This window comes from Micromesistius poutassou, assembly GCF_964030765.1.
Source record: "Micromesistius poutassou genome assembly, chromosome: 12".
Lineage (NCBI taxonomy): Eukaryota > Metazoa > Chordata > Actinopteri > Gadiformes > Gadidae > Micromesistius > Micromesistius poutassou.
In genome coordinates this window covers 7110459-7124456 of record NC_140282.1, presented here as the reverse complement: position 1 = coordinate 7124456, position 13998 = coordinate 7110459, and the positions used below count along the sequence as shown (strand labels likewise).

General features: G+C 44.0%; 1 long non-coding RNA gene across 1 annotated transcript; it reads left to right on the top strand.

The window, feature by feature from the left end:
* The first annotated feature begins 2964 nt into the window (after nucleotides 1-2964).
* On the top strand, nucleotides 2965-9464 carry LOC311356018. The gene is made up of 3 exons (XR_014637567.1): nucleotides 2965-3092; nucleotides 3870-4033; nucleotides 8569-9464. It is a non-coding gene; the product is annotated as an uncharacterized lncRNA (long non-coding RNA).
* Nucleotides 9465-13998: the final 4534 nt, after the last annotated feature.

Genomic DNA, 13998 nt, shown 5'->3' with positions numbered 1-13998 from the left:
CCCTACTGAGGAGCCGGATCAATTACTGAAGAACTGATTCAATCGCCTACTACAAAACGTAGTCAGGTATTTTTATTTAGATTCAATAAACTCGTTTACACTATGACAGAGAAAAGGAATTGTCAAGAGAAAGAGGTTAGAGTCTAATATATAATACCGTTTTACAAAATGTTTACAGAAAATTACGATTACATTAAAAAAGAGTCTAAAACATTAAATCATCATTACGGTTTATATTAAGAGGTCTACACGCTCCTGTCTTTGCATATCTATTAGAGTCAAAAATTGAGCCTATTAGACTGCACGAGCAGTGTTACAATAAACCATACAATAAACCATACAATCAATTATCAATCAACAATACAAATTATCAATAAACTATATAAGTAAGATTAGATATAATAGAAATAATCCCGTATCACAGCTTGGATCTGCGCGGGTGCTATCCCAGTAAATCTGGAAAAGAATAAACTAAAGAGTGGTAATTGCAATAAGCAAAAAAGATCTCCGTAGAGGCTGCCTTTCTAAGTAAGTTGAAGATCTCCGTAGAGGCTGCCTTTCTAAGTAAGTTGAAGATCTCTGTAGAGGCTGCCTTTCTAAGTAAGTAGAGGGAGAAAGGGAAGGAGAGGAAGAAGCAGTGACCAGGGTCCAATAGAGTCAACAAGTGACTCCATCAGACCCCGTGGGTTAGTGAGTAAAAGAAGGCAGGAGAAGAAGTGCTGCCGAGAGGGTCCTGGGTGCGCTCTATATATACCAGTCGCCAGCTGACTTGTGCGTGCGAAGGCAGGCGCATGCGTAGTTATGATATAGTTATATTCCGTCTTAATCAGAGGCAGAGAGGCATGGAGGTTCCTGTTTTTCTTCTGGGGCCCTTTGGTACAATTTTTGCTGACGCAGCAGCTCAGCAGTTCAACAATTCAATATCTCAGTATTTTCCACGTGATGATCGCACTCAATTCGGAAGTCCTGTTCATATATGGTAGTGTCATTCGGAAGTCCTGTTCATATATGGTAGTGTCACTGAAAGTCCGTTTTTTTTCCATGAGCAGATGTACACGATTGTTCCCGTTTTCTTCGGAGGCCACTGGTATACTTAGCATCGAAACCGCGGATCAGCAGTTCCAATATTTCAGCATTTCGATGCCTCACATATGGCAGTCTTTTTTATGAACAGATGGTCATGATGGTTCCGCTTTTCTTTGATGTAGACAGTACACTTATTGTTGAAACAGCAGATCAGTAATATAACATTTCAGATACAGCAGATCATTAGTTACAACAGTTCAGTAATTCAACAGTGTTCATTCATTGTCCGGATTAATAGCAGATGTCCTACCCTTGATTGGGCAGTGGGAGGCTTAGGGCTAGGTGCGTCAACGTGTGGCCTCACGGGCACACAACAACTTGCAAATCGTGTGAGTGTCTTTTGCCCTCAAAGTTCAAATTATTTAAACTTTGACCTTGTTTGCTCTGACCTTTTCAAAGGCCAACTGATTAGATAACAGCTGATGTGACGGAGCCAGAAGCAACACAGAAGAAGAATGGAGCCAGCACTCTGCGTCCCAGAGTTCCCGAAGACTGAGATTCCAAACTCTACCAAAATAACATTCTAATAACGTTCTAATATCCAAATGCAAACCAAACCGCCGTTGTTGACGTGAGAGGTTCTACGACAGATGTGGCGCTCCTGATGTTAGTGGTTAGGGTTATGGTTAGGGTTAGGGTTAGGGTTTATTTGATATCACAGGGATATTCATTGGAAATACAACCCCGCCCTCCATCTTCAGTTCCCTCATAACGATGAGAATAAATAAGGAATATTTCATAATAATAATATTTCAGCTCAGCACTTTAAATGTATTTTGTGCTATTCTAATATTAATGCTATTTTGTTGTTATTATTATTACATTATTAGTGATAATCTATCCATTGAATAATTAATATTGTTGTGGGTAATATTGTCAATGTTATTGTCAATAGCGTTACTATTGTTAGTATTTTCATCATCATCACCATTGTCATCATCATAACTAGTAGCATTTTATCTCCTGCATCGCGTGCGTGATGGAAGATGCCTGACGTGTTCACAAAGAGGACTCCAGTGTATTCAGTGTTTGGTGTGTTGTAGGGAGTGTACATCGGAAAACACACTTCTGAACTGAGGAAGAACAGAATGACGCATACAGGAGTGGAAGTAACTAACAGGTATCAATATTAATCACCCATATATACGGAACAAAGGCATGAGACCCACACACAAACCTTTGTGTTTCTGTGTATTCATTCTGTAAATGATTGAGCAGCTGCAGAAGGGCTTTATGTCAGCAGGGTAACACGGACCCCCCGCTGTGAGGGACTGCTCTGTTGGTGATGAGCCTCAGATTGCTGCTGCACTCCAGGGATCTGTTGAGCGGGTCCATCGTAAACTAACAGATCTGCTGCCTCAGATGGGTGGCAGCTATTTATGATTTGAATTAACGCAGGGACTGTTCAGAAACCGATTTACACAGAGATGCATGAAGAGAAAATGAATATATATATATATATATATATATATATATATATATATATACAGTGTTTCCCCTAGATTTTTTTGTAGCAGTGGTGCTGTGAGTTGGTAACCTAGCAACGCTAGGGGGGTCCAGGGGCATGCCCCCCTGTAAGAAAATTTAGAAAAATAACCCTTTAAATGGTTAATTCTGGTGATATTTTTTGGGGAAAAATTTACAGATTGAGCTTCCAAATATGACATAACAACCAACAGAGTCACGGTATCTGCTGAGACCAGATCATTGTGCAAATGTGCCTTGAACTTGGCAGAAACTAATGTAGTGGTATGAGGCACCACTGCTATTTAAACCAAGCTTCGGTTTCACCACGCCCTCTCTGGCTTATTTGCCAATCATTGGTTATGCCGGGGGGATAAAAGGAGGCCGTGCCTCTCCTCCTGACCTCTCGCTTCTTCGGCCCGCCCACTTCCGGGTCGTTGCTCTCGCCGCTCACCTCAGGGCACAGATCCGACGTCCTCACCGCGATCGGGGCAATATATTGGTCGTTTACCGCCGCTGACCGGAGCTTAGAGTGAGTCATGGTGAGCTTTTCGTTGTTAATTGCTGTTAGCCAGGTGCTAAGCTCCCTTTCCGCTCCTCTCCCCAGATCTGCTGGTCGCATGGTGTGTGGTGGCTGTCCCCCCCCTGCTACACCGACCCTCTTCACCCCTCTCCCTCTTTAGCAGGGACGCATTCACCGGACTGAGAACCGGAGCTACAAACGTTAAGTCCGAGAGCCGAGTAATTATGGCTAATTAGTCCCTGTTACTGTTATTGCTACACTACCCTACTGCTGCTGCTTCGCTACGCTGCTGCTGCTGCTTCGCTCTGCTGCTGCTTCGCTACGCTGCTGCTGCTGCTTCGCTCTGCTGCTGCTTCGCTACGCTGCTGCTGCTGCTTCGCTCTGCTGCTGCTTCGCTACCCTGCTGTTGCTGCTTCGCTACCCTGCCGCTGTTGCTGCTGCGCTACCCTGCCGCTGCTGCTGCTTCGCCGCCGCTTCCCTCGCTTGGTTAGGGGTCCCGTCGGCTGTCCCTAGTCGGCTTGCCTCCTGTTGCTGACCCTGTTTCCCGCTCTTGCTGTGCGTGGTGCGGTGTGTGTGTGTGTGTGTGGCTGCCGCTCAGTTAGGCCGCTGCGAGCTCCGCTAGAGACTCTTTGGTTTTCTTGTTTTCTTTTATTTTGATTTTCTGGTTACTGCAATTTATTACTCTTTAGTTTATTGATTGATTATTCATCAGTTGGTTTATGTTGTGTGCTATTGTTATGTTATGTTGGTATTGTGTTAGTGGTGAGCCCTCCTAACTGTGCCTCTTTCGTTTTAGAGCTGAAGGCCGACGGTGGTGGCGGTGGTCCCCCTGGGTGGTGGTGGTGATCCCTGGTGTGTGTGTGTGTGCTTGTGTGCACTTCCCGTTTGCCGTGTGAGTGGGGTGCTCTCCCGTTTCTTTTTTTGGGTATCCCTTCCCCCTGTCGACCCCTCCTCCAGCCGGTAAGCCTCAGCTTGTACCCACTTCCTTCCCCAGTTGGGCTCACTTTTCTTTTTATCTTTTTTTGTTGTTGTCTATTTATCTTGTGTTTATTATAATAAAGTGTCTTATGTTATCCGTGAACTCCGTCTCCCGCCCTCTCTGATTGAACGAACCTGAGTGTCCTTTTATCAGAGGTGACAATCGTTGTAGTTACTACGGGTCCTTGGGCCCTAACCCAAGGTGGCGTTGTCGGTAATAAAGAAAAGATACTAATCTACAAATTAGTAAATCCTCCTTGTGTCGCCACACTAAGTTCAACTTTTATGTTCATTTCCAGCTATTTCTTTGACTATAAGCCTTAGAAAAAATAGATGAAAAAAACATTTTTATTTTTTTTTGCAAGTGGCGCTGACAATCCAGCAGCGGCGGTGTGCCACTGCTGAATGCAACTGATATATATATATATATATATATATATATATATATATATATATATATATATATATATATATACGCATTGAAAATGTTGGCGATGTGTAGTATGTATATTCCCATCCAGTGTGAGCATGAACAGCTGTGTGAGCTAGGCCTGTATGTAATGTGTGCTTGGGTCTCGGTTCTGGTTCTGTAAGGCGATGTAATGCTAATGTAATGAGCTAGGCCTGTATCTAATGTGTGCTAGGGTCTCCTTGTTCTGTGAGGCGATGTGATGCTAAAGCTTCATCAGGACTTGCAGGGTCGGCCTGTTCTGCCTGTCGTTATGCTAGCCTGGGGGGAAAGAAAGAAGTGTGGGCCACAGCACTAAAGGTCACAAGGAATCAGGACACATACCAAAGTGTGCATGTCAACTCGTTTCACTACCAGTAAACAAGATTGGAAAGTGCCATTGGTTCCTATTTCTCCTGGGGCCGTATTTAGAAGGGCTAAAAGTAGGTCATAAGTGGCGAATTTAGGAGTAACTCCTAAAAATAATGGGCATGTCAGTCTTAAATTTAGGACTCCTAACTTTTTTCACTAAGAGCAATTCACAAAGTATTTTAGGCCTAAAAGTAGCACCTAAGTCTAGGAGAGCTTAAAAGTCCTCGAGAGGACTCCTAACTCAGTAAGACCTATTCACAAAGAATCGGAAAATGGCTGCGAGACGAAATGTTTTGGAGACAATGGAAGACTGTGAATTGATAAGACGATTTAGGCAAAATCGTGAGGGTATCAAACTTGTTGTGGAATTAGTGAATAACACTCCGATATTTAGCAACAGGGAAAATGCAACTTTGCAATGATGACGATTTAGGAATATCCCAACCATCAGTGATGGTTAAAACACACGGGGGCAATGTTACAAATGTACCTTTAATTATTTAATATATAAATAAATCACTTAACCCATCATTATTTGTCTCATGTATTAATAGTAATACAACACTTAAATCATCATTATTTATTTCAAATAAAAATAAATGGTTTGAAGTTAAAATAATAGGCCTATAACTACTCTTACTTATGATTACTATCTACTACTATATCATTTATTGTAAGATAATTTATTGTATTGAGTTTATAATCTGCTCAGTAAGGATTCGGGAGTCGGACCAGTTGGGCTTTCGCTTGCGTTTCACGTTGTCTTCTCCTTCATTCATCATGATAGGAGGACTTGAATGGTGGTATGGGCTGATATTTAAAGTGTTTAGTGACGTAGCTACGGGTGTGCATGGGTGTGCCTGGGACACCCAAGCGTGGTCCTGGCACACCTAAATATTTTCAGAATTAATTCATTACAACGATTTCTTTCGATTTAAAGCAAAATGTGACAGAGCGCGGTGAGCGGTGCGCGGTGCGTGTTGCACTAGGACTGCGTAGTGACCGGTCTAGGTCCACGCATTCGCTACCACAGAAGCGGGGCTGTGAAGGAAACCCCCCTATTGGATTTCGCGATTATATCCATACATTTCATTCCCCCATGTACAGCGTGGAGTGATTTAGTGGAGAGCCAGGGCTGCTTTCAGGATGGTTGTATTGATCGCACCGGACCCTGGCTTCCACTGGACACTTGCAGCAGTTATTCCGACGCCTCATACACACTGTACACGTCCGTCGACGGAAGAGGGTGGGCGTGTCCGACGCATGGGGTAAAACACGATCTGCGTATAACGTGCGATCTGATTGGCCAACGGATCCGTCGCTGCCTGAAAAGTTAAACTTTTCTCAACTTTTGGACGCAAGAGACTGAGCCGATTTGACGGACGGACCCACAATGCATTTCGGGAGCGTCCCATGTAAAGTCAATGAGATCCGTCGACGGACGTTTACAGTGGGTATGAGGCGTAACAGCGTTCCGGTAAATCACTGAACTTGAGGCCACCCAAACTCTCACAGGCGCACCTTAATTACAATCTCTGGCTACGCCCAAACTTTAAGTGCTGGAAATATGCTCATTGGATAATAGTTTGCAGGGTGCTTTTAATTACTTCCTTGATATAATGCAATTTACGTATTTTTATTGTTTGCTTTGGCTCTCTTTTTAACATACAACGTCATTATCGTGGTCTGCACAAACTTGTCATCTTGCTTGTATTCTGCTAACTGCACTGTCCATAACTGTTTGATAGGACTTAATTTGTAGCCTAGGCTATTTCCTTATTTGTCGTTGATTTAGTGGGCTCGTTTGTGGGAAGTTGCGAATGAGTTTCACGGAGACCGCTGGCACTGAACTATGGCAAGCCGAATTGTCATTTATCAACTAAGTTTGACTATCCGGAATTAACATTGTAGATATCAACAACTTCTTTCTGACTAGTCGTAATTACATTTTGAATAGTTGGAATTTTCATTCAAGATATCTGTAATGTAATTGTGACTAGTCGAAACGACAGATAAAGATATCTGCAATTCAGTTTCGCCTAGTCAAAAAGAACATTTTGGATATCCACAACTACATTCCTCCTATCCACAATTGTCATTTCAGATATCCACAAAGACATTCCTCCTAGGAGAAATGACGTCTTTTTTGCCATTCATGTCTATGGGGTTTCTCATTACAGATATCTACAATTCAATTGAGGATATCCACTATGTGAATTACGGATATCTGCAACTGAATTGTAGATATCTGTAATTCCAGTTTGAGATATCTACAATTTGATTCTGACTATCCCTAACTCCAGTTTGAGATATCTACAACGTCGTTTTGACTAGTCATAACTCCAGTTAGAGATATCTACAACTTAATTTTGCCTAGTCAAAACTTCATTTAAGATATCTGAAAAGGGACATGTAGATATCTTGAATTGAGGTGAATTAAAGATATCTTGAACTTGAATTATGACTAGTCAGAATCAAATTGTAGATATCTCAAACTGGAATTACAGATATCTACAATTCAGTTGCAGATATCCGTAATTCACATAGTGGATATCCGCAATTGAATTGTAGATATCTGTAATGAGAAACCCCATAGACATGAATGGCAAAAAAGACGTCATTTCTCCTAGGAGGAATGTCTTTGTGGATATCTGAAATGACAATTGTGGATAGGAGGAATGTAGTTGCGGATATCCAAAATGTTCTTTTTGACTAGGCGAAACTGAATTGCAGATATCTGCAACACATATCCAGTCTAGCGAATTTATGTCAAATTGGCTTGCCATACTGAACAGCCAATCACCGTACTGACCACTTCAAAAGCGAGAATTGCACGAGAATCGACGTAAGGGGGCGTTAGGGGGCGTTACTCTTAGTTCACTCTTAGTGATTTATCCTTAGTATGAGTAGGTCTCAGCGGCTTTGTGAATAACTTTAAAGAAAAAACTCCTACGTAAAATGTTTTAGCGTGAGTTAGGAGCACTCCTAGCGGTAAGATAAAAAGCTTTGTGAATTCGGCCCCTGACTTCTAACTTCTATTTAATGAATTGAATACAATGAAACAACATTATAAAAGTATCCTATTGGCACGGGATATATAGTGGCATATTAGAGGGAGAAAAACTACATAATATTTTGGTTAAGATTACACTAATGAATAAAACATCTGTAATATGAAGTATCTCTTGGAGTCATATATGTATTATTCTCCCCTTTATCAAAGTCATTTTAATTAGCGCCCTCCTCTAGAATGTCCTACACACTATCTCATCTCATTGGGCCTGAGAACGGCTCTCTTTAGCCACTTATCTCATCTGCCGCTGAGCGTTGGATTCAATGGGACTCAAACCTTGTGATTCGTCGTCACACTGTGGAACCACGCAGGGTGTTGTTGAAGTGAAAGTCTAATGCTTCATGACATGAACGGAGTCTCTGCCCAACGTCGTAGTCGGTCTGTTGCGGACGTGAGGCGCTGGACGGACCTCCTCCTTGCCCTGTGTCCCTCAGTCAGAGCATTTAGGGGCTCAGGAATGCACCCCACCAGGTGATGTGGGGTTCGTTCTGACGCAGTCTCACACCAGGCTTTCTGGTCATGAGGTCCCCAAGATGTGGTGGGTCAGTTGGATGTGCCTCCTTCATCATCAGGAGGATGATGACGGCCTCCCTTCATCTTCTTCCCTTCTTCATCTTCTTGCAGGCTCCACACATGGAACCCAACCTCCACGCGGGGAGCAGTGGGAACGGAGAGGAACGGGAGCGGGAACAATCCATTCATGACCTCTCCCTGTTTTAATATCTACCATCTACCATCATCTGGGTCCTGCTTCCTCACAAACAATTCCATAATCTCCTCTAATCAGATGGAGAGCGTATAGAAGTGGGCTCAGACCACCAGGAAGGCTCTGGGTTCTAATCCGGGTCATTAATCATCGCTATCTGATCCGAGCCTCAGCAGGACCTGTGAGGAACAACGAGGAAGAAGGAGGAACAGTGAGGAACAGCGAGGAACAACAAGGAAGAATGAGGAAGAAGGAGGAACAGTGAGGAACAATGAGGAAGAAGGAGGAACAGCGAGGAACAACAAGGAACAGTGAGGAACAAAGAGGAACAAAGAGGAACAATGAGGAACAATGAGGAACAACAAGGAACAACGAGGAACAATGAGGAACAACAAGGAACGAGGAACAACAAGGAACAACGAGGAACAGTGAGGAACAGTGAGGAACAACGAGGAACAACGAGGGAGAACGAGGAACAGTGAGGAACAACGAGGAACAATGAGGAACGAGGAACAACGAGGAACACTGTGGTTTATAGAGAGAGGAGGAGATCTCCCCGGGCTTCTTCAAATCCATAGACTGAAATATAATTATTGCTTTATAGGGAAACGTCATGTAGAACATTGTGTCCCTGATCCTAACATGTTTCCCAGCTTGTCCCTGTTGATGATTAGTAACAACAATGTCTTCCATGGGTTATTAGGATTCAACCTTTTAGAGTCCACATTCTCTTGTTCACAAACAACAAACTGCGTAAGAACATATGACCTTCTCTAGAGGTAAATAAAGTGTACGTGTTTGAACACATTAATGTTGGTCATTTATAAAAAATCTCCAAGAATCTCCATAAAATATGGGTTATATTTTACTTAATAACCCAAAGGTAGCACGGTGGTGTAGAGATATTTCATACCTTGTTTTATCTTTAACATGTCCCACTGTGAGCGTTGTCTTGTGGACGCCTCCCGTGTCATTAGGTGAATGGAGGCTCTTAATGGTGATTAATGTAACGAGTCCTCCAATCTGAAACAAGGTCAGCCAAGGAACCTCCTTTCCACTGGTTGGGTTAGTCTATTATTTATTATCATCATTTGTTATTTTGAAATACAAATAAAATAAAAATCTTTACTAATTTCGAAACACAGACACAGAACACAGACACAAACACAGAAATGTTGTGGATTCTTAATAATCGTAGCATTTGACAGGATAACATTAATCGTCCAAGAATCCAGGTGCTATAGCATCCAGCAGATTGAGATCCATCCTGAAACATGATGGCCTGGAAATGTCCAAACAGATGGCCAATTAATTACATGGACATTTACATGCTGTGTTTTATAAACTGTCACATGAAAACGGGATTTTACCAGCCCTGTCATCATGTCCCTTCACACGCTTTAGGATAATTATTTAAACTCAGAATGTGTTCTTCTACATACTTTACGCAGTAGACGTGCGGTCAGATGATCATCTCTACACCGGGGCTATTCCTCCGCTAGCTAGCTAGCTGAAGAGGACTCCAAAAACAGACCCACCCATTCCTGGGTCAGAATCCCACAACATCCCATCTTTCCATTTTTCTACTTCCTGTTTAAAACCAACAATTTCGGCAGGATTATGGCATGACATCATCCAGCATTTTGTTAACATGAACAAAGATATGACTGTTTCTTTGCACATGCTAGGTTTTAAAAGGCAGTTAGAGAGCTTCTTAATCATGAAGCAAGGAAACATCCATGATGTTAAGTTACCAACACACACTCGGGCTGTTTACTTTAAACCAAATCACTTTAGATATTAAGTACCACGTTAAGGGCCATCCTTATTCTTCTACCAATAAACCATTTTACATGCAGAGAAATGCAGGTTCATATTCTGCCACTGCTCAGTGATTCATTCTGGAATATGTTGCAGAATTCATGAAAGATTGGGCAGAGCTATGATTGACAGCGTCTGATGAGGGCGCAATAATGAGAATAATCATCACAGAGTCATCATGCTAATTGCCGGTGTCATAATTAGTGCCATCCAGGAATTCAAAGCCAAGCCCTCATTTTCAAACTGTGACATATTCAGAAGTCACACCGCTGGAAATTTAAAAAGGCGTCATGAAGAAATATCTCTGATGGAAGTGAGCAAAGCAGCACCCTTAATGTGTACTGCAGACCTCTTAATGTGTACTGCAGACCTCTTAACGAGTACTTCAGACCACCTCAGGCTGACCAGGACCAGGACCTGGACCAGGACCAGGACCTGGACCTGGACCTGGACCCCGACGCCGTGTACACCACACTGTGCAGTGTGGAGCAGATGTGGCAGCAGTGAGCAGCAGGCCGTGGGTACAGTCAGCGTTAGAGTGTTGGTTCTTCCTGCTCTGTGTCCTCTCTGCTCCCAGAAGAACACATCGGATTATTGGGCACACAGGCGGCGGAATTAGTACCGGTTCACTGGTTCCTCCCCAAGGAGGACGCTCTTGAAGAAAGTGGATGTGCTCGCGTGTGTGTGTGCGCACATTCATGTGCATGTGTGTTATAAAGAGCATTGAGACTGTGTGTGTGTGCCTGTGTGTAATACAATGAGAGAGAAATATGTGTGTGTGTGCCTTACTGACTTTGTGTAATAAAGAGAGAGAAGGGAGAAGCCAGACTGTGTGTATGTGTATGTGTGTGTGTGCGTGTGTGTGTGTGTGTGCGTACGTGTGTGTGTTCCTGCTTGTCTGTAATAAAGAGAGAGACAGGAGGAAGAGGAAGATAAAAGGAAGGAGACAGGAGGAGAGGAGAGAGCAGATGGTTGAAGCACGCAGCGTTCAAACATCCCTGGGCTCAGTGTTGACTCTGCGTCTCTGTGGCCGTCCCCAGGCCCTCTGCTGACCACTCAGGAGCCACGGGTTCACATTATTGTGTTCTCTCCACCGTGTTTTCCTTGGTACAGATTCCTTGAATTGGATTTCAGACGGTGTTAATGATCAGTGTTTACTGGTCTGATGGTAGCTCAGACTGCCTCAGAGAGGAGGTGGTGTTCACTGCAGACACAGCGGGCAGTGGGCTCTGAAGGCTGTCCGGTTCCCCCCTCTCCCCCGCCCCCCCCCTCTCCCCCTCTCCTGTGATTGCATGTCTGATCTTAAGCAGTGAAGGAGTCGAACCTCGCAGAGCAGAAGGAGATGGAGACACTCTGCCCTTTGGTTCTCCGCCCGAGTGTTACACACACACACACACACACACACACATACACACCCACACAGACACACACACACACACACAGACACACATACACACCCACAGAGACACACACACACACACGCACACACACAGACACACATACACACCCACACACACACACACACACACACACACACACACACAGATACACACACACACACACACACACAGACACACACACACACACACACACACACACCCACACACACACACACACATATACACAAACACAGAGAAACACACTGACACACATAGAACACACACCAGCTCAGAGACAGGCCTGGGTCTTTGAGGAGGATAAGACGGTGAAGCCACCTCTCTCCGCCACCTTCCACATGAGAACACGGCTGCTCTCCTCAGATACCTTCCTCTCTTGGAGAATCTTAGTGAGACAACATTTACCCAACCCTAACCCTAACCCTAACCCTCTAACCCTAACCCTACCCCTAACCTTACCCCTACCCCTACCCCTAACCCTACCCCAACCTTACCCCTACCCCTACCCCTAACCCTACCCCTACCCCTACCCCTAACACTACCCCTACCCCTACCCCTAACACTACCCCTACCCCTACCCCTACCCCTAACACTACCCCTAACTGTGCATTCACACCAAAAGACACACGTTTCGCCTGTTCGTGCGAGCAGGCGAATGCTGCTGCGCGACAAATCTAAATCTGTCGCTGTGCAGTTATGTGTGCAGTTATGTCAGGCGAACTTGTCGCGCAGCGAATTTTGTCTGACAACATCTTTTGCCCGCCAACGGTGCTTTATACCAATTCATTCTCATCAACCATGGCCGAGATAACCACCATTGCATGTCTCTACCTGTTGTGGAAGAGGGAGAGACGTCGGAATGCCCGTCGTTTATGGGTTAATAATATAATCCGGAGGCGCACACCGCTTTGGGCCGTGATATTATATATATGTTTATATTATATATATATATATATATATATATATATATATATATATATATATATATAATAGTATAATATAATATATAAAATATATAATATATAAAATATAATAGAGCTCCGGGAGTCGCAAACGGCAACAATCACTTTCTCCTCCAAGCTGCGGTTCACTGCGGAGTGCAGGGAACGGATGGCCCAGCCGGTTGAACGGTGATTGGCTGTTTTACGTTACTTCACCCACGTTACCCACAGGGAGTGAACGCTGATTGGCTGTCTCACGCGAATGCCGCAGAAAAGTTGAAATATTTCAACTTCAGCAAATTTGTCGCGCTGCAAATCCAAGTGAACGCGCTCGCCGTTCACGTGGAAAAATGTCGCGCTGTCAATCAAATCTTGTCGCGGGTTTCGGCGACAAAAAAATTCGCCCGATACACGTCTCTACGTTCACTTTGCATTGAAACGTGTCGCGGGGACAAGTGCGGTGTGAACACACAGTAACACTACCCCTACCCCTACCCCTAACACTACCCCTACCCCTAACACAACCCCTACCCCTAAAGGTGTGTTCACACCGCACTTCGCCCCGCGACACGTTTCAATGTTAAGTGAACGTGGAGACGCGAATCGGGCGAATTTTTTTTTCGCCGATACGCGCGACAAGATTTGATTGACAGCGCGAAATTTTTCCACGTGAACGGCGAGCGCGTTCACGTGGATTCGCGCCGCGAATAATTCGCCCCGCGAATAAAGTTAAAATATTTCAACTTCTTCGCGGCATTCGCGTTGAAACAGCCAATCAGCGTTCACTCCCTGTGGGTAACGTGGGTGAAGTAACGTAAAACAGCCAATCAGCGTTCACTCCCTGGGTGATGTCACGTAACAGCCAATCAGTTCACTCCCTGGGTGAAGTAACGTAAAACAGCCAATCACCGTTCAACCGTTCAGTGAACCGCAGCTTGGAGGAGAAAGTGATTGTTGCCGTTTGCGACTCCCGCTCTATATCTACGTATAATATATAAATATCTATATCATATAATATATACGATATATATAATATCACGGCACAAAGCGGTGTGCGCCTCCGGATTATATTATTAACCCATAAACGACGGGCTCTCCCTCTTCCACAACAGGTACAGACACACATCTCGGCCATGGTTGATGAGAATGAATTGGCATGAATGACCGTTGCCAGGCAAAAAAAAAATTC